The following is a 21,593-nucleotide window of genomic DNA, read 5'->3' on the forward strand; positions in this document are numbered from 1 at the left end:
CCTGGAAGTCAAAGTGAAACACTAAAATGTCCTACTTTGTGACTTGCTACTACGTCATGTTGTAGATCTTGAGAAGTGCTCTCTTGGAAGCAAAGTGTCCCCACAACCTCACATATCTGGTGTTTGCAACACTTGGGAAGGTTGTAGACATCTTTGAATGTAGGGTCAGTCTGGGAAATGCACCACTGTATAGAGTAGGTTTGAGAGAGAAAGCCCCCTCAGCTAGGGTTCTCTACTTTCTGCCTCCAATGCAAGATGAGTAGCCACACCAAGTTGTCACATGCTAAGCCACTGCTCCCTAGAGTGCTGCCCTGTGGTTTACAGCAGTAATCAGTCATCAGTAGCAACTTCCTCTACTTCTGATCCCTAGAACCCAGCTCATCATAAAACATGCAAACCTTGTGGCAATATCACCAACTCAGTGGATCGGTGAGGAAAAATCTACTTGCAAAGTCTTTGCAGTAGTTCCATAAACTGGGAGCTCACGTCACTGAATGAACTTGTGGTATGGTTGGCATTGGATATTGAACCAGGGAATCACTGTGCTGGTACAGCATGCTACCACGGAGCTACACTCCATAGTTGTATGCATTTTAAAGTCACAGATCTAGATTTCAGCCATATGCATTTTACAGTAACAGAACTATTTTTCTTTCCAGACCTTTTAAAATACATATCAAATTTTACATAACTAGAGTTTGCGAAGTTTGGACAGATGTTCACATTTCTATTGTCATGTCGTAAGTCAGAAAGCTCTCAGAATAATCTCTCTCTTGTTTAATGTCTCCTCTTCCAACTGGTGTTTTTGTTAACGCTACTAGTAAAATTTTTGACCATTCTTACATTCTATAAAAATCGACTCATCCCCCCTAATGCAAATTTTATAATTTTTTGGCCTTCAAAATAATTTATTAAGGGTACAAATCAGAGACATTTTTGGTACCTGGATATTTAGACGCTGAGTGAGGTCTGTAAGAACACACACATAGACACTCAGAGATGAAACCTGTACACACTGTCCCTGTCCCTTCAGCTTTATCTCCAATAAGCGTCATCACTTGTTTTTCTTTTTCTTAATTTATCTCCACATTAATAAATTAGTATAACTGATGTTTGGCTGTTTTAATGTGTTTTAGGTTTGGGAGAGTTATGTCAGGAACTGCCCAATACCTGATGTCATGGCTAGTTTTGTGTCAACTGGACACATGCTAGAGTCAATTGGAAAGAAGGATCCTGTGTTTCCTTAACTAGTGATTGTTTTGGGACGGCCTGGACAATTGTGGGTGGTATAATCTCTGGGCAGGTCCTGGGGTATGGAAGAGAGCATATGAACAAGTCATGCAGAGCAAGCCAGTAAGCAGCTTTTTTCTACAGCCTCTGATTCAGGTCTGCTCCATGTTCCTGCTTTAAGTTCCTCCCCTGATTGTCTTGGATGACTGTGGATAAGCTGTGAGATCAAATAACTCAATCCTCCCCACATTGCTTTTGGTCATGATGTTTTACCATAGCAATAAAAATTCTACCTAAGGGCAAAATTGGTACCAGAGATGGGATATTTCTATGACAAACTCACCCATGTGTTTTTGAAGGATTTGGGTAGCATTTGAACTTTGGGCTAGAAAAGCCATTGAGTGTTCAGAGTTTAATGACATTTTGTGGGAACTTAGAAGATAATTCTAAGAGCAGTGTAGATGATGAGACCTTGGCTTATCAAATTCAGAGATAAAATCGGAGGCTCCTTAAAAGTTATAATGGGGTTGTCTGATATTCTGAATTAAGAACCACTAAAGAAAAACCTTCCATTTGATAAGACAATTAACATTGGTTACCTGGGGTTGGAGAATCAGCTGTGATTAAAAAGAGACTAACATCACTGAGGCAAAATCTTCAGAAAAGTATTTCCTCAGAGTCAGTGCACAGAAGTTGTGGTACAGAGGAGGCCAAGGTTATACCTCCTGGAAACAGCTGAGCTTGGTAGTATGTAAGTAACCTAGCGGTACAGGGTATGAAGGGATGAAGGAGTCAGGGAGAGCAGCTAAGTCTTGGCACTATGTGCCTAAATAGAGACCATGGTGATGGTGAAGCCTCAGTTGAAATAGAAGCCCCAGTACTGGAGGGGTCATTTTGAGAAGGAGAGGCATGGCACCACGTGGCAGGCACAAAATCCCTGAGTGGAGCCCACGAGAGGCTACTAGTGAGAGTGAAGTTACTGTGGAGGGCTAGCATTTTGGAAATGCTAGTAGCATGTTAGTAGCATGAGACCACAAAGCAGTGTCAAGTGTGCAGTTGGCCTAAGCCTTTGAGACAAGCTGCACGGCAAAGCCTAAGAAGTGTCAGTGACAAGGTCCTCTGAAGCCTGGAAGTGTGAAGTGGGTCCCAGATGTAAAACCGTGAACTATTTACACTGTTGAATCTGGGTTTTGCATTGAGTTTTACTTGATTGTGTCTGCTTCCTGATTCTTCCTTCTTGAAGTAAGAAAGTATTTAACTTGTTTTTTAATTTGTAGAGCTCCAACAGTTCAGAGACTCTGGAACTTTAGAGAGATTGGATATTTTAGAGAGACTTTGAACTTTGACGGAGAGTCTGGATGTTTTAAAAAAGACTAAACTTTTAAAGCTTTTACAATTTCAAAGTCTGAGGGGCTTTTAAAGTTATACTGTGTTCATATTCTGATATTAATATGAGATCTTGGGAGCAAACAAAAAAGAAAAGGTTATTGTTTAATAGTGTCATATCAGTGGGTAATGCTGACAAGGAATTAATTGTCCTGGATATTTTTATGTCAACTTGACATAAAATGACAAGCTAGAGTCATTTGGGAAAAAGGACTCTCAATTGAGAAAAATGACTTTATAATTTTGCCTATCAGCAACTCTGTAGGGCATTTTTTTCTTAACTAGTGATTGATATAAGAAGGCCCAGCCAATGGTTAATGGTAACATCCTTGGAAAGGGCGCCCTGTGGTGTAAAAGAAAGCAGGTTGAGCAAGCCAAGAAGTAGCATTCCCCCATGGTCTCTGTATTAACTCCTATCTCCAGATTCCTGCCCTAACTTTCCTGACTGATAGACAGTAAACTATAAAATAAAATAAGTTGCTTTAGATCATGAAGTGTTCGAAATATTGGACTTGTATCCTACAAAAGCATAGCCCACAGTTCTTGCTCTACAGTAGAAGAATGAAGTTGGACTTAAAGTAGGAGAATTGGTAGAAGGATGAGAGCCGGGTAGACTTGTAAATATCCCTGTCTTAAGTAGAAACCTCAAGTTTCTGGGCTCAGAGTTTAAGAGCACTTGTTCTTGCACAATCACAGGCTGCACCTAGTGATAAAGGACCATAGAATAGCTCCCCTTTCTGCTTGGGGAAGAATCCAAAAACACTGGAAGCAGGAAGACTCTAATAGTCCTGGACATAGAGTGTAAGGAAAGCTCCAAATTGATCTTCATCTTCAGATAGCTGAGGTTTTTTGTTTGTTTGTTTTGTTATTTGTGGGGGTTTTGTTGTTGTTGTTGTTGTTTGTTTGTTTGTTTGTTTTTGCTAATTTTGACTTTGTGGCTTACATTCCTAATGTATTTAGGTGGCAAGACAAACTATTCTAATATTTAGAAATAATTTGAAGACATTATCCTCTAAGATCCTTTTCTTAGGAAGCCATGGGCTTATTTCCCACAGAAAAGGAAATAAAACAGACAGAAGCAGACTCAGAGGTAACAGTCACAGATTATTCGACCCAGGACAGAGATCCTGGTGATATCTAAACATGTCTCCAGGATTGCACTGGCCAAGGATCAAGGAACAGAAAGGACCCTTGAGGTGTCTGCTTATTACACAAGGTGGTAGCTTAATTCTGAGAGTTCATGGGCGAATTCACTCTGAGGACACAGTAAGGTAGACAAGTCACTGACTGCGGGAGGAAGCATGGTTTAGTGCAAGCATGACTCATCATCCAGCAGTGTCCTCTCTACTAGGACTCTGGAGTATTCCCTACCATCTGCATGCTGTCCAATAGGGCTGTGTAAGGCATGCTGATAGGTATACTCAGAAGGTGCATGCTGGTAAATGCTCTCCATCCTCCCTAGTGGAAACTAACAGTGGGTCCTCCATCCTTAGACATCCATAGGGCTGCATCCATTTGTTCAGGAATTTGGAGATAAGAATCCAAGAGGAATGGATAGCACACTTGAAAATCTCTCCCTCTGGAACATGAAAACAATGAGAATACATATTACATTGTTTAAAATCTGTGTGTTCTGTCATTCACTGCAATGGGCTAATAGAAGTCACAACTTGTGCAGCTGGTGCTAGACTCTTTCAAGTTCTGGGACTCATAGGAGTGTGTCCTGGGTCCCAGGCAGGGTACGTCCATCATCAGGTGAGCAGAAGGAAGAAAAAGACTACGGGCTCATGCTTTCTCTCTCGGGTGAGAGTCTGTGGAGGGCTGCAGCCTCCCTCCAGGCTCATCCATCTGTGAATAATCGTGTTTGGCAGCTGATACATGCTGGCTCCTCAGGAGCAGAGCGCGCCAGCAGGAGCGATGAGTTCCTGGCTTGGGTTGTTGCAAGAGGTGGTTTCCTGACTGTTGCCATGTTAACAAAGGTGCTAAAATAGCTGTTTCAAAGACACTTAAAACTGAATAGCCTAGATATGTCTCCCACTCAAACGGCAGTAACTTGGTCTTCTACTGGAGCTGTGGCTTGCTTGTAGCTGTGACTTGCCATGGAGACTACCCCACAGTGCTCATGCAGCAGCCACTCGATGGGCTGTCCCTCAGCCAGGGAACTCCATAGTCAGTCTACAGTTCTGATGTTTCCTTATCACATAACACATATCCTGCTACTGTTTAAGCCACAGATTTATAAAGCCCACTGCCAAACGTGCAAATAGCCAGGAGCCAATTTAACCCAGAATTATCTGCCCCGTCTCTCTGAGTTTCAGCCATATGCTCAGTGTGGCTGCTAACAGATATGGTGTGTGTGCATGTGCATGTGAGCACCCACGCTCATGCATATGCAGGTGCACATTCACTTGCCTGTGCATGCATGTGGAAGCTAGAGAACAACCTCGGAGACCATCTATCCTGGCTTTTCTGTCAGGGTTTCTCCTGACCTAGAAGGGCAGATTTTCCTAGTCTGGATATGAAGCAAACCTCAGAGATCACCCTGCCTCTGCCTCCCATAGCATCTTTGCAGCATTTTTAACATGGATTTTTGGGGCATCAATTGCATAGCAAGCACCTACTGAACCGCCTCTATAGTCCCTTTGGTTGTTTTAATATTGAAGAGAACAACAGGATGAAATATACATTGCAGACCAACTGTTTGTTGTACACCAAGCTCAAAGACCAAGGAAAAAACAAACAGTTACATTATCTCTGGCAAAGGACTCACAAATGTCAGCCTGGAGAAGAATGTTCTCCACTACCCATCCTTTGGAAAAAAGATTTAACGGTGGCACAAGAAAGGACTAGGAGGCGGAAGAAGGGAAGAAAAAACAGAAGGAAGAAGGAAATAAACAAATCTGCCTTTCTTCAGCCCCCGAAGCAAACTTTTTAGACAAGTTGTCTATTTTCAGTACAAGATAGATTACCAAGTTTATACACCTCAGTATAGAACAAGCCTAAAGAACAAAATACATAGTAATCAATACTTTTCTATGTTGCGACAAATAATCCTATTGACTACATAGCTAATTTCAAGTAAGTTAAACAGTTCCACTTTTGTTAAGAAGAGATAGTAATAGTAATTATTTATATCCTGACTATTAATAAAAATTAAGTTTTAAATAATCTTAACCATTAATAATTCACTGACCTAAAACTAGGTTTTTTCCTTAGAGTTACTGCTTCATATGTGGTATGAAGGAGTTTGTAACAGTGAGCAAGTCACCTCAAAAATCCAGTGTGTAGACCCAAATTTCTCAAGAAATCTCCTCTACCCCTCCCAGCAAGCATTAAATGCTAGCTGTCTGTCTATCGGTGGGCTCAATCCTACACAGGTCTCACTAGGGTAATCACAGCTGCTGAGAGTGCAAGGTGGCAGCAGCCATGGGGTGCCTAGATCACAGCATTTCTCCATAGCGTCCACTTTGATGCCTTTACTCAGGATGAGTATCAGGGATGCCAGGGACATAACAGTCCCCTGTTTGCTGAGCAACAGTCTTGACTCAGGGTAGCAAAGTCTGATAAATCCTGCAAGAGTCTGCACACCTTCTGAAGGAGAGAAAGATGACTGCAATCACAAGACAGGGCGATTCCATCCTTCTGTGGTTCCCAGCATCCTCTCTGAGCTACCTAGCATTCTCCTTACAACACTTAGCATGGCCCCACTGTCCCTGAGCACATATAAACCATGACTATATTTGTTGTGATTTCAGCATGAGTTCTGTGGCTTTGTTCCTTCTCTAAATCAGCACTTTGACCCTTTCTTGGTCGCCTTCATGCTGAAGGTCCCCTAGGCATCCATAAAGAGCAGTGAATGCAAATTCCCCACTCTCTTCACCTTGGCCTTAAGTCTGTAGGCTTTTTTTTTTGAAAAGAAAAAGAATGTTCTGACCTACCCACCCCACAGAGGACAGTGAGACCACACAGCAACAAGATATTTGAAATCATTTTGGGAAAAGCAAAGTACTATTGTTATTGTCAGTGTTATGAATAGAAGTTGTGTATATGTGTACGTGTGTGTATTTTAAGTATATAGGGGGTTGTGTGCATGTTTGCCTATGTACATGTGTGCATGTGGAGGCCAGAGGTCATTCTCCAGGATGCTGTCCAGTTTGTGTGTTGATACAGCCTGGAACTATGTGGCTTGTCCAGATTGACTGAACTCCAAGCTGATGAAATCTTCCTGTTTCTTCTCCCTGAGCACTGGGATTGTAGGCATGAGTCAGGATGTGCAGCTTTATGATATGGAGTCTGGGGTCAGACTCAGGTCTTTTCACTTGCAAAGCAAGCGTTTTTACTGACTGGGCTATCTCCCCACCCTAGGGTCTTCACTTTCCCTAACAAACCAGAAAGGAGTGGGCTGAGTGCCTCCTGGGAGCCAGGCATTGTGCTGGGCTGTTGTAATTAAAAGTAAGTTGGGCAGCAGGTAGTAACATGGTACAGATCAAGGTAAAATGCAGAGCCACAGTCACAGAAACTCAGTTGATAAATTAGAATTCATCAAAAATACAAGTTTTCCTCAACAAAGAGCCCTGATAAGACATGGAAAGGAGAAGCAAAGGCCTGGCACACTCTATGAAAATCTTGATACTTAACCAAGTATGTAACACACAGCCAGCTTTTGCAATGCAACAGTTAAAAATCCTTGGTAAGAAAATGGACAAAGGCAGGGACCTATATGTCACTTAAGATGACAGACCATGCAATAGTCGGTCCCAGAATCTGTAAGGGAAGGGTGGGCTTAACCCAAGGAGGCACTGCATACCACCAGAACGACTGACAAGATAAAGAGCCAACATAGCACACTTGGTAGAGCCAGGAAGATGCAATGACGATGTGTCACTCAGCACAGCCTCCGTGGAAAACCTTCTAATAGCCCTTAGAAAAATCAGACTTATGGTACCTATGAAGTCCATTACAACCTCTTAGTTATTGGCCGGGAGTATTCCCAGAGAAATGAAAACATATTCACTCACAAACTTACACGAAAACATTTGCCGCAGCTTTGTTTTGGAGAACCCCAGAAGAGAATTACCCAGATGTCCCTCAGAGGATGAAAGACTAACCATGGGACAATAGGTCATGGGATGCTGCTCAACCATGGCGAAGAACAGTCAATGAACAAAGCAACCTGGGGAGTCTCTAGAGGAAAATGTTAAGAAAAGCTACTTCTAAGGTCCTGTAGTGTAAGACTCCATCTAAACATCCTTGGCACAACAAAATACAAAAATACGGGTATCGTTCTAGGGGCCTGAGGCAGAGGTGACAGAAGCTGAGAGGAGGGCTTGCTATAAAAATGTAGCCCGGTGTCCTTGAGTGACTGGTGGTCAACATGCTGACAGTGACAGTGGATGCTCCACCTACACATGACACAGAGCTTTAACACTGTACACAGTGTTAGCCAGACTCTGTCATCTTTCCACCTCTGTAACAAAATCCTCAGAACCCATAACTTAAAAGGGAAAGGGTGGTTTTTGACTCTCAGATCTAAGTTCACTTCAAGCCCAGGCAGATGACTGCTTCAAGGCTTCGGTGGGTGCCACAGGAAATGGAGACGAGCAGGAGGCAGAGCGAGCTCCGTCAAAAGGAGCCAGGGTATCTTAGCTCCCTTCAAGGTCACCATGATCTAAGGATGTTTTACCAGGACACAGCTTCTAAAGTCTATAGCATCTTCTAATAGGGGCACACCGAATAGAATAAAACTAAACAACACACATGTGCACACGAGTGCGTGTGCATACACACACACACACACACACACACAAACACACACACACATAAACACACACACACACACACACACACACACACACATGAAAATTTTGAGCATCCAAACTGTGGCACATATAGAGACACACACATATACATATAGAACTTCATAGTCTAAGGGAGGAGAAGATGACCCAGTGCTACTCTGGGTAGATGATACCCTGTTGCTTTTGCAAACTTCAAGGGATGCAGAGGAAAGGGCAAGCGAAATCCCTGTGGCATCCCTTCTAACTGCATCTGAGTCTCTTCTGTGCCCAGGTTCTCTTGGGAATTGAGGGAACAGAGCAAGGGAAATAGTGGGGACAGTCTGCTATGTTGCTTGTTTCTGCTTCCTGCTAAACACTCCACTTAGAGCTCATCCCAGGATCCATCAGAAGTGAGCACACAACATATGGGGAAACCAGAGACTCTTCACAACTCTCCTCACTAATACTAAGGAACTGGGCAAAGGTGGGGTTTTATATGATCCTGTCAACTTTCTTGTGAATTTCCACAGTGATAGATACTAATCAAAGCATGGTATGTAGGTATGTGCATCCTAATAGATACACACACACACACACACACACACACACACACAGAGAGGGGGGGGTGGGCATGCACACATCAAAAGCCCTGGGGTAGGGTGGCAGCAGGTAGCCTACAATGCATTTGTTGCAGGATGCTGTCCTCTAAGCAAATGAACCTCCATCTTCATCAGATCAGTTGTGCCAACTTGCAGGCTCTCATCAGCATCTGTCTTGCTGACTGTTGACACCTCTCATTAGAAGGAAGGGTTGGGGAAAGTCATTGAGCCTTCGCTTAATCTTCCAGCCCCTCCTCTCAGCCATTTGTATGCAACTCTGCCCTAAATCCACATGGCCTCACACCTCCAGAGGTACTTTCTGGGGAAGATCATCTGAAGGGATGATGCCATCTGACAGGCAATGGGGAAGCCATTATCAAAGGTAGATGAAGACCTTCCACTGTAGCTGCTTTGAGGGTCACCCACACTCTATGTGCTCTGTGAGTAAGCCCAATAAAACTCATTGGCCCTTGTGCAGGTTAGTTAATGTCAGCTCTGCACAGTTAGGGTCATCTGGGAAGGAACCCTCGATGGAGAAAAATACCTTCATCAGATTGGCATACACTGAGTCTGTGTGGCATTTCCCTGATTGTTGATTGGTGCATTGGGGCCCAGGTCACTATGGGTGGTGCCACCTGAAGCAGGTAGTCCTGGGTTGTGTGAGAAATCAAGGTGGTTGAGCCATAGAGAGTAAGCGAGTAAGTATCAGTCCTCCATGGCTTCTCTTTTAGTTATTGATGCCAGGTTCCTGTCTTGGTTTCCCCTGATTATGGACTGTAAAGTGTATGATGATATAAACCCTTTCCTTCCATGTGGCTTTTGTTCATGGTATTCATCAGCAATAGAAAGCAAACTAGGACAGTTCCCCAGGGAAAACTTGGGTGGACTGGCATGCCGGCTTGCCACTGGAGCCTTGTGAGGAAGAATGGAGTGTTGTTTATGTTTCCCCAAGGAAGAGACTCTCATGTCCTTGCTCAGTGCCTTTTCCGTCTACAGCTCAGAACTGAGCACATGAAGGAAGGACTGCAGATAGGGCCTTCATCCTGGCCTCCACCCTGACCTCCTCCTCTCCATGGCTCTCCCGCTTGAGGTTGTGCCTCTAAGCCTGTGCGCTCAGAGACTATGAAAGGGTTGAGTTGTGGGTGACCTGAGGATGGCAGGCAACAGTCTGAGATGCTCTACTACAGCCCCCACAGAGAGCTGGAAATGTATGACAAGCCCTTCCTGGCAAATGAAGGGTCAGTTTGGGGTTCCAAATATGCTTTTCATTTTCTTCCACAAAATTCTGTTTACAGATACGATCACTTTAATGAAAACTCTTAAGTAATAGAAGAATATTACTTAAGAGGTTACTGTGCCTCTTCATTTTTATCTGTCAACTTGCCTCAACCTGGGGTCACCTGGGAAGACGGTCTTAATGAAGAACTGTCTAGATTAGGTTGAACTGTGGGTATGTCTGTGGAGCACTGTCTTAATTGTTAGTGGATATAGGAAGACCCACCCTTAATGTGGCATCATTTCATGGGCTGGGACCTGGACTAGGTAAGTGTGAACAGAACATCTAGCTGAGCATAAGCAGCAGCCTGCTCGCAGTAGGAGCTTTCTTCCCAGTGCTGTTTATTGTGATGTGATGTGACCGACTGCTTGAAAGGCAGGACAGTAACCTTGTGACCTAGGACTGTAAGCACAAAGAAATTCTGCCCCTTAGTTGATTTGGTTAGCGTATTTTATCACAGCATCAGAAATTAAACCAGGACTTATTCATTTATTCATTTATTTATTTATTTGGCTTTCTTTTAAAGCAGCAAATAACAAGCTCTTGCAAAATATTTTAGAGAATGTGACCCCAGGCAGGTTTACTATCCTCTGAAGTGAAGAAAATAAAATATAATCTCTGCTTCTCCAATTAGCCTTACAATCTATCACACCATCTCAATGCTTTTGAAGCCAATTACACATAACTCTTGTAGCTGGTTTTATTTATACATGATAGTTTTATACTCTCTTCACATTGCAATGTTAAGTTAACTTGATTCCTAAAGGGATTTTTCTATAAAGAATGATTGATCCGAAATCTGTTGTGATATGGGGGCAGTGTCATCGTCCCCTCACAGGATGCCTATGTGCTTAGCCTGTTATACCTCACTACTCATTACAGACGCCGTGCCAGCAGCACTGTGACTATGTCCTAGTAATCGCATCCCTCATGTGGGATTACTGTTTTATCGTGACTATCAGCTCATTATCCTGCTTCTCTATTCTTCTCTAGAGTGACCACATCTGGTAGAAGAGGGGAAGATGTAGTTACTGAGTCCAGTCCAGTGTTTGTGTCTCTCACATTGCCAACAAAAGAAAGACTCCAGCTGGCCCCACAGACATATGGATATTCCAGGAGCCACGTAAAGGTAACTGATCTGCCAGCCTTTCTGTGCCTCTACATCTGCCTTACAAGTTGTTCATTTGAACAAGCATAAAGTATGATTGTGAAGGGAGGGTTTTAATTTGTTAAACAAAGCAAACTTTAATCTCAATGACAGAGCAGAGTGTGACGTTGGAGGCATGCTTCCTGCTGCTAGACCAGGACATGGGAGTTCTCTCAACTGTGGAGATAAATGGAAGTGTCTTGCCATTAATAGGACTGTCCACTCCTCTTAGATAGGCAGCACCTCCTTGGTGCTAACTCCTGAGAAGTTGGATCTGCTTCCATTTTTAGTTCTGTTCATGGGCTTCCATGTTTAAGGAAGGGGTGTTTGTATTTAGGACCTCACTGCAAGGAAAGGATGTCACAATCCTTTGTTGTTGATGGATCTTTCTGAACGCCATGAGATCCTACAAGCTGCCCCCTTTACAGAATTCCAGGTTATCGCTGAGCTTCTGTCAGGAAAATGAACTGTAATAAAATAGTACATCATAGCAGAAAAGTTCATCTTAGCTGTGTCTAGACACATAGCTCAGGGATCCTGAAAATACTCACATACTCATATGGCCTTAGGCATCGATTTTCTGAGTTCTACATATCTAAACGTCTCATCTTGATGCCCACCAAGCATCAGTTCTTCCTTTCCTCACAAGCAGCCTCCATCCCTCTTCCTGTCCCTACTATTTGGGTTCTTAAAGCCTTTGTATGGGCAGAGTCATAATGCATCTCTCCATTTTATATATATATATATATATATATATTATATATATTATATATATGTATATATATGTATGTATGTATGTATATATGTATATGTATGTATGTATACATGTATATGTATATATATATTAGTATAAGTATATAAGTTTATTGGTTACTTGGAGCTTTTTGGGATTCCATGTGGATTTTAGAATGGTTCTTTGCAAAACAAGATTTTGCGAAGGATCCCATTGAGTAGTGAATCACATGGCTAAGATTCTTAATTGGATATATACACTTTCACTCTTTCTAGTGATGAGTTTCATACATTGCAATTTGTACATGTAACATGACTTTAATTACTTTTCTCAACCCAAATAATAATATTTATATTTTATTACCTCCTTTTTTTTTGAATCTGGCTTGGTAAACAATAAGCTGTTCAAATTCTGGCCAGAAGATGTTGTCTCATTCTTGAACAACTCTGTTTGCTGCTGATAATTTGGTGGGTGCTGATGATGGTTGAAGTTCCACAGAATCTTTATGACTGCGTGAATAGTGTTTATTATAATAGACTAGAGACTCCCTAACATAGGTGTTTCCAGGTCATAGGACATCATTCATGACCAGAGTCAACACCAACCATGAACAGAAGCCTGGGTAAGGGAATAACGGTGGGCACCTGTCAGCTCTCATGTGCTGAAGTTCTATAACTCTGCATGTACTCAACCCCTCTGCACACCTACCAATCTCAGGGACAGGAGGCACCTGCTATTCTCACCCAAAGTGCAAAAGGCTCCGTTAATTTAGTAATGAGCCTAGGATAATCTTTGGGAGTAGCCTGGGTATAAATAAACCTGCCTGAATGGAAGAATGAAGGAAGTTGTTGCAGATCCAGTTTGAACATCTGTCACCAACTCCAAGAAGCCATTATATTTCAGATATTAATCGAAATCCATTTCAAGTTTAAGAAAAATAATCTAAAGGTGGGCAGGCTGGTAGACATCTGCAATCCTAGGGTTTGAGAGGTGGAGGCAGGAGGATCAGTTCAGGCCAACCTTAGCTATATAGTGACTTTTAGGCCAAACTGGGCTGTATGAGATCTAATAAAACATGCATGCATGCGCATGTGTGCATGCACACGCACGCACGCGCACACACACACACACACACACACACACGTTAACTAAAGGCATACACTGGGTTTGGAGAGCTTCTGTGAAGGTGCTGGGGTAAAAGCCTGTGCTCACAGTCTCTGTACCTGTTTTCATGGTTGCAACAGTGCCAGGAACTTTCTTGTCTCTTAGGTTGTAAAAATGAATAAGAGGAGACTACGGCCTCAAAGAGCAATCTACAGAAAGGGATGTAGAGTGTGGGACTCAACTTGTTTCCTGGTTAGATCAGGAACTCATTCACATCATAACACATCAGTAAGAGGTCTGTGGACGACGACTTAGCTCAGCAATGGAATGGAAGTTACAGAGATTCGGTCCATCTTTCTGAGACATAGCACAGAAGAAATCAGTCTCTCCAAAAATGTATGAACCCTCCCAATCCTAGAAATGACAGGCCTGTCCTTACTCTCATCTGCTGGTTACTCCGTCTACCCAGACTGCACACTACTGTAGATTCCCCGAGTGCTTTTCTTTCAGCCCTACTTCAGTCAGGAGAGGGGTCAGCACTTCCGGTTAAGCAGCCATATTGTCTACACACCAATCCCACTACTTTGAAGGTCTCTCACCTCTCAGTCTTACAGTCCCCAGCCTCGTCTGCTCACAGCTGCTAACTTCTTTTAGCGTCTCTATGGAAGAACTTTGGGCATATTCTTACAGGAGACATAAATGTGCTGTGGAACTGCATGTAGACCAATGCATTTTTGCTGTCCTCTCATGTCCCAATTTCCTCTGTGATTGCTGAGCTATGAACACCTGTGATGCCCTGCAGCTGGTGCAGAAGAAATCCAATTCACTGCACAGTTCCCAAGTAGAAAGCTCACTGGCCATCCCATTTCCATGCTAAAAATACAACTGAAAATAAAATCAATATCTGTTTCTAGAGACACACGTGGACTGCATTCTGAATGGTGACAATTTTAACTGGGATCACATGCCCAGGAGAAATTCTGACTTAGTTCCAGATTTATAAACCGGTGTTTTCCATTGATAAGACAGTAGTTCCAGCAAACTTTAACTCAGATCCATTCCTTCAGAGCCTTAGTTGGGTCTTACGGGGCTATGCCAAAGTCAAGTGAGATGACTTCAGTCTAATCAGCTGCAAAAGGAGGTAATAAGAGCTAAGCATGTATTAATGCCTTCTTGTGCCAATCTCAGTATTAAATGTATTGTTTAACTTACTTCCTCCTCAAAATAACCTGGGAAATTATAGCTTCTCACCTACATTCATAATCATGACTTACATTAGAGCAAAGCACTACACAGAGTAGTATATAGTAGGGCAAACTTAGAGATTGCAGGTGAGGAAATAGCCTAGGCGGGATTAGGCATAGGTAGGCATTTTACCTTTGAACCCATGTCTCTGACTACTGAACCACTCTACCAAGTTATGCAAAGCCACGTGTGCTGTGTCATCTGTATGTGTCCATGTGCATGTGCAATGGAGTGTGTGCATGCACAGAGCTTGGGAAGCTGCAGAGAAGCTGCTAAATCAGCTATCTCACTGTGTGCCTCAAGGCTGTTATCGAGAGGTTCTTGTTTAGTTTTGTTTGTGGATTATCATTTGTTTTCTTTGAAGCAGAGTCTCATACTGTAGTTCATTAGTCTGTCTTGGTATTTACTACACAGCCCAAACTGGCTTTGAACTTACAACAGTCCTCCAGCCTCAGCCTCCGAAGAACAAGATTATGGGTGTACCTACTTCATCAATCTCATAAGATTTTTTTTTGGCCTAGAAAACAACCCAATAATTATAATTTTGAATCCTGCTTTCAGGACCCTCACTAAGTCATTTACAATTGTTCATCATAATTCATTTGTAATGAATCTTTATTTGAATTCTTGTGACTTTGTTACAATGATAAGTTATAAATATTACAAAGAGTTAAAAATACATAAACTTGTTTCAGCTTTAATTTTCTGGAATTTATTTTTAAAAATCTTAGAAAGTTGCCTTTCTCATGACTTGCATTTTCAAGGTCATGGGCTACCAGCCTTCTGGAAAGTAGACCACTAGGTTGCCATTCCTGTCCCTCCCTGGAGTGTGATAGAAATGACCCTCTGTAATATTCATTTCTTTTCCCTGAGGACAGTGAAGCTGTAGCCTGTGGGTGTTTGGATGGAAGCAAAGTTGAGAAGTGGGCAGGGGCACTTGGGCCCATCCATGTTGGTGATGGATGGGAACTCATAGAGCCACATGCTGGAGGAGGATTTAGAGAATTAACACCATAGATGACAGATGACCAACAGAGAGGTCTTGCTGAGTGAGTGGAAGTCAACCACATGAGTGTCCTGTGGAATGGAGCGCCTATCACCTAGATCCTCAGGAAACTTGTGTGAGCCTGGAAAGAAACTCATGCATAAACAAAATTAAATGTCTGTGTGAGGAGGAATAAGTAATATAAAGAACAAAGAAGAGTGAGTGCGTTACTGCAAAAATCTGTGGTGGGAAGAAACCTGTCCTGCTGGGAAATTGCTTCCTAGTAGTTGAGCTAAATACTGACTTGTTTACTGTTTTCATATTCTCTCCCTAATAAGAGTTTACACTAACTGTACTCTTCTTGGATCTTAATTTTTTTGACAGAAAGATTGGGTACCATCTTTCTACCAGGGATCAACTGTTATTAGTAGTTCTAGAGAAGCATAGCCTGCTGAAATAGCAAATTCCACATTAGGGTCTTTCAGTTAAGTCATCTTGTTTCTTTCCAATGGTTCCCTTTATACGGGAACCAAACTGACCCTTTGAAAGTTCTGTCCAAAATTAAAAACATGTGCCCATGGCCCGGCCAGCCCACAGTGGTCAGGCCAGAAGAAAGACATCCCAGGCACTTGCTGTGGGCACCACCACAATGAAGATGGAGGACACGGTGGAGAGATGGAAGAGAAAGTGAAGCCAAGGGATTCATACACCCTGGAGAAAGGTGGGACTGGAATCTAGACAGCAGTGAGGAACAGGTGGAGATGAGGAAGCCATTCTGAGGTCCTGGCCTGGGCTGTCACCAGTGGCTATGTCTAGGTCTGTGGTCCTGTTGCAACTGGGTGCTGTGTTGCTGTCTGTGGCCCAAGTTACCACCAAAGGCCAAGTGGGTATCTGTGGTCTGGGCTGCCACACGAGACCATGTGACTATCTGAGGGCCATGCTACCTGGGGGCACATGATGATCTGAGTGGCCTGTACTATCACCTGAGGCCATGGGCCAGGCTGCTGCCGGGGGCCCTGTCTGTGACAGCCAGAGACTATGCTGATGTCTCAGGACCCTGTTACCACCAAAGGCTATTCAGATGTCCCTGTCTAGACTACCATCTGAGGTAACTGTGTTGAGCTGGCCCATCCCTTTCCTGGCCACCACACTCAAGAGAATTAGCACCAAACCCAGGGAAAGCCTGCCCTGCATAGCCACGCCACCTCAGCTGCTGCATGCATAAAGCCTGCAGGCTGGAGACACCGTCCATCTTGATGCTTTCTGTGTTCACTGCAGATACTCAACTTCTGCTTCTGTATGACTGTCCTGAACACTACTGCAATTATATCTCTGAGGGCTATTGGAAGGGTTGGATGAGTTTAAGTGGCACTTGTCACATGGTAAGCCAAGTAGAAGTGTGACTGTGTTTGTGACTTTTATTGAAGTTTTACTGGTAAGAGCAGGGTTTGGGGAAATAACATAAACATTCATCCATGGGAGACTGGCTAAGAAATTGTGCTGCATTTATCTCATGAGACAGTATGAGATTTTAATGAGTTCGATTATATGAACCTAACCAATCATTTCAAGATGTGATGTTACACAAAACTCTACAGGATATAGAGATTTGTGTATTGTCACTTGGAATTTTAAAGACACCTTTATTTGTGAGTGTTTACAAGGGAAGAGGAAGGCCACAGGGGAAGGGAATGAAGAGGCTCCCTCAGAGGGAAGAGATTCCTCTGCATAGCCTCGCTTCAGATATCGGCAGGGCATTATAATATGCATGTCTGTGTTCTTCCTTAGAAGTAATGATCATGTTAATATTCACTGAATATTTGCAGAGAAACTCTGCAGACTGGCATAATTAAAGCACCCCAAAGACACCAGCTGAAAGCAGCACTGTGGAGTAAGAAAGAGTCCCACTCAGGTAGTGATGTGTTCCCTAGACAGGAGACAGGGACACGCCTGAAGAGAATGCTGAGGTAGAGTGCAATGGTATAGTGATCTCCATGCAATGCACAGAGAGAGCTGGCCCTCTGAGAAAACGGGCTCTCACATAGAGCTACACATTCCAAACACATGGGGGAGGGCACAGAGACAGGATGCTCCCGCAGAATGAGCCAGGATACTTGAGGAGAATTACAGCACTGGCTTGGGGAGAGGCAATGGAGTCTGTGCATGCATGGTGCATTCCTGTCAGAGTGGATACAAGTCATTCCCAGACATCTTTAATATGCTGCTCTGCCCTTGCAGAGCCTCACGAGGAAGCATAGGTGAAATCATTCCACAGCATAGGGTCTATTCCAACACGGTGTTTTGTGAGCTGGTGGGTGGTTCTGAGGATGATCTGTAAATTACTCAGCTCTTGTGCACAACATTTTCCATGTATCACTCTGTGGGAACCTGTCCCAGGCCCTCAACCCAGCAAGCTACTGGGCCAAAGCCTGCTGCTTCACTACTTTGGAGGGCAAGTTACATTCATGCAATGCTGCCTGGTTCACTGGAAGCCTGCTTCCAAGCCCACATATTCCACAGAGTGAGGGATGAGGCTCATCTCCCATCATTTCATAGGAGAGTCCCATGCCTAACTCTCATTAGTGCTAATGGCAGCTTCTTACCTAAATTTTACAGGGCAAGAGTGTGGAAGGCAAGTCACTTTCCTTTACTCCTCACAGGTTTTCTTACCATGGGCTTCATTCCTCTAGTCTGGAACTGGCTTCTCTGTGTTATCAGATACCTTGCACTCGAACTGCCAACTCTCTTTACTACATAGTGATGGACTGTAAGCAGCACCCTGTGCTCACGTGTTCAAACACCTCCTACTTGTGCCATCCGCCTGGCAAGCACAGATATCCAATTAGTGCAACCGATCCAGCGAATCCCCATGTGTCGCTTGTACCTGCTGTGAATGTCACTCTGCTCAGTGATAATGGAGCCTGGTCCCAAAATAGAGGGAGGGGGTAGAGGGCCAGGAAGACAGAGTCCTCAGTGAAAGCTGAAGTATTTTTAAAGTAACTACAGACACCAGCCCCTTCTAAAGAGAGAGCAGCCTGTGATGCCAATGTGAGTTCAGGAGGAAGAGGCTAGATGGATCCATCACCTGGTCTCTCTCCTCTCTGGGTACAAGAGGAAGAGGCTTAACATGCTCCTGTTATGCAGTATTCATTCTTTTCCCAGAAAGATATAAATATAAAGCACAATGAAGAACGAATCAGTCTCTGTTCTCCAAAATGATAGCCTGTGTCTTCCTCTCTGTTTTAAGTACCTTAAGTGGTCAATTTGACCTAAACCATTAGTCAGCTGGCAAGAGGAACCATCAACTGAAGAACTGCTTCCATCAGATTGGCCTGTTGCCATATGTCTATTGGGATATTTTCTTGATTGTTGATTGATGTAGAAGGGCCAAGTACATTGTGGGTAGTGACACTCCTTGAATAGGTGGGCCTGGGATATATAAGAAAGGTAGCTGAGTATGAAGCTCGAAGCAAGCCTATATGTAGTCAGCAGTCCTTTCTGGTGTCTACTTCAGTTCCTGCCTTCAGATTCCTGCTTGGAGTTTCTGCCTTGACTTCACGATGAGTTAACCTATAACTCAAATAAACTCTCTTCTTTCCCAGTTGATTTTGGCTTTGATGTTTATTGCACACATATTCATAACTCACATCTTCAATCCCTATACCACAAACATAGCAGGGCACTGAATGACTTGGTGTAGGCTTCTATGTATATTTTGCTGACGTGTGTGTATGTGTGCGCGCGCGCGCGCGCGCGCACGCATGTTCATGGGGGTTGGCAATATGCAGAGCAAGAGACACCCTTTGTGAGCCTTCTTCCAGGCTGGGACAAAGGCTAACCCATGGCCTGAGCACATCACTGGAGCCTGGGTCAGCCAGTACTAAACAGAAAGCCTGCTATTTGAGGAAAGAAAAGGGCTAGGATGGGTGACCTCCCTCACTGCACATGGAAGAGAAGTGAAGCTGTGCTGTGTGAGGCTTAGAACAGTTCCACAGCATACCCAAGAAATGATAGAAAATAAGCTAATGGTAGAGAGGTTTAAGAGATTACCAGCAAAAATGCTACCACACTAAGAGCCTGGACCATGCATGTTATGTCACATGACCCTCATGCACCTGGAATGATGGCAGTCATGATGACTGTACAGCAGAGGAAATCTCAAGGACATAGGTTAGTACAGAGCTAGGCTTGGGATGGAACTCCAGCTCTGGAGGCCCTGTTCTTAACTACTACCTAGTATGACTCCTGAGGAGCCAGCGTGATGAGAAAGTGAGGAAGGAGTAGACAAGAAGTGTTCTTCAGCAGCAGAGGGCCACCACTCACAGAAGCAGGATTCTATGCTCCAGCCCTGCAGAAACTATTGCTGTCACTGGGGATACAACAGTCTCTGCAGACATTGAGGAAAAGAACAAGGCTTGAGTGTATCTTAGGGAAAGCCAGGCAGGAGGGCAGCAAAGGGGATTCATGCAAACACATGGCTACCAGGAGGCACCAGAGACTCATGTGAGTAGGGCATAGTCTTCTAGTATCTTCTTGCCTCAACGTAATGAAGGCACATAAAATTTAGGGTTGTACTTCTTGGGAGGAAACTAATAACAACATGCCAGGGAGTTCACAGGCTATTACAATGACTCTACCATGACTGAAAACTGGTATGACCAAGATGAGATACTGAAGGCCAGCAAGAAGGTAGCAGATTCACTGCACAAAGCATTAGCCCCCACATGGTTGTTCAAAGACTTGTTGAGGTCAAGGTGTGGGAAGTAGAAAGCAAAGAAACTAGGAAGGTAGAGCCCTGGCAGAACCTTGAGTCTGTGGTGACAAACGTGGTATTATAGTAGGCAGGGATTGGGGGCAGAGGAGTCAAGGGATCCAGGCTTTGGAAAGGCCGTTGGAGTGGAGATAGAAATCATGTGGACTGTTGAGAGGGTGGTTTGGCAACAATCACTCTAAACTAGGAGCTAAAATTCTCAAGGAAGGTGTCAGGGACCACACAGAGACTATCTGTGAGGTTCGGGTGAGCAGAGAGTCAAAGCTTCAGAGAGAATAGGCTGGAATCCAGGATCAAACATTCCCTTCCAGCCTGTGTGCAGGTGTCAGGTCAGCTAGAGGGTTATGGAGACAACATTAAGAGGCCAAAATGGTGGATACAAGGAGAGGACTCCAAAGAGTGATCCAGAGGAGAGAATTCAAGAAGGAGAGGGAAGGGGTTGGGGATGTAGCTCAGCGGTAGAGCGCTTGCCTAGCAAGCACAAGGCCCTGGGCTCGGTCCTCAGCTCCGGAAAAAAAAAAAAGAAGAAGGAGGGGGAATTTCAAGTTAGGGTGAAGACATGATAAGACAGGGACAGCTGACCTGAGAACAGAGCCTAGGCTGGCAGGAGCTAACAGAGCAGGGGTGGCAGCTGGGAGCTGGGAATAGAGATGCAGGCCATTGGCCTGAAACAATGGAGGGAGGGAGGCCTAGAGTGCTGAAGCTGAGTCAGGCCCTGACTTGAGTGCCAAAGCCCTTTCTGCATTTATGCCAAGAACCCATAAGAAAATAATGAGCAATTTCATGGTGATTTCTGTTCTAATTTATCTTTCATCAAAGAGAATGTATCAGAACAGGGTTTCTGGAAGAAAATAATGTAACTAAAATTTACTAATAAAGTTTAAAATTTGTGGCATTACCAGTTGAAGTACCAAAATAATACTCAAATGTGACCTAAATCAGATAGATTATCTTTTAGTTGGGTACCACTTTCAGTGTTTTCTCCCAAGCTCACAAGGCTACCCATGGCCTCAAAAACAAAACTCTACCTCCGACACTGGCTTCATTAGTGAGGCAGAAGTGCCAAGAGGAGCTGCACTACACAATTTCTTCATGACGGCTTCAGTACAAATACCTGCAGAAAGAACCTTTCACAGCTACAGAGCCTTGAGTTCAAAGGTCTGTATGTGCTGGGTAAACAACCAGAATTGGCTACAGACACCTGAACTGCAGAGTTCTGACTTTAAACTATCTGCTAAGTCAGATGTGGTATCGCATGAGTATAATCCCAGAACTCACAAGGCTGAGGCAGGAAATACACTGAAGTTTAAGCTACTTAAAAGAAGAGAAAATTCTGCTTA

At 43.7% G+C, this 21,593-nt stretch overlaps 1 protein-coding gene across 10 annotated transcripts in view; it reads left to right on the forward strand.

Moving 5' to 3' along the window:
* Myt1l (myelin transcription factor 1 like) overlaps window positions 1–21,593 on the forward strand; it is a 291,243-nt gene that overhangs the window by 90,213 nt on the left and 179,437 nt on the right. For all 10 annotated transcript variants that reach the window (XM_032907573.1, XM_032907576.1, XM_032907574.1 and 7 more), the window contains exon 2: window positions 11,262–11,397. The gene's annotated coding sequence lies outside the window, so the exon portion shown is untranslated. The remainder of the gene's footprint in view (window positions 1–11,261; window positions 11,398–21,593) is intronic.

Source organism: Rattus rattus, chromosome 7, assembly GCF_011064425.1.
Source record: "Rattus rattus isolate New Zealand chromosome 7, Rrattus_CSIRO_v1, whole genome shotgun sequence".
Taxonomy (NCBI): Eukaryota; Metazoa; Chordata; class Mammalia; order Rodentia; family Muridae; genus Rattus; species Rattus rattus.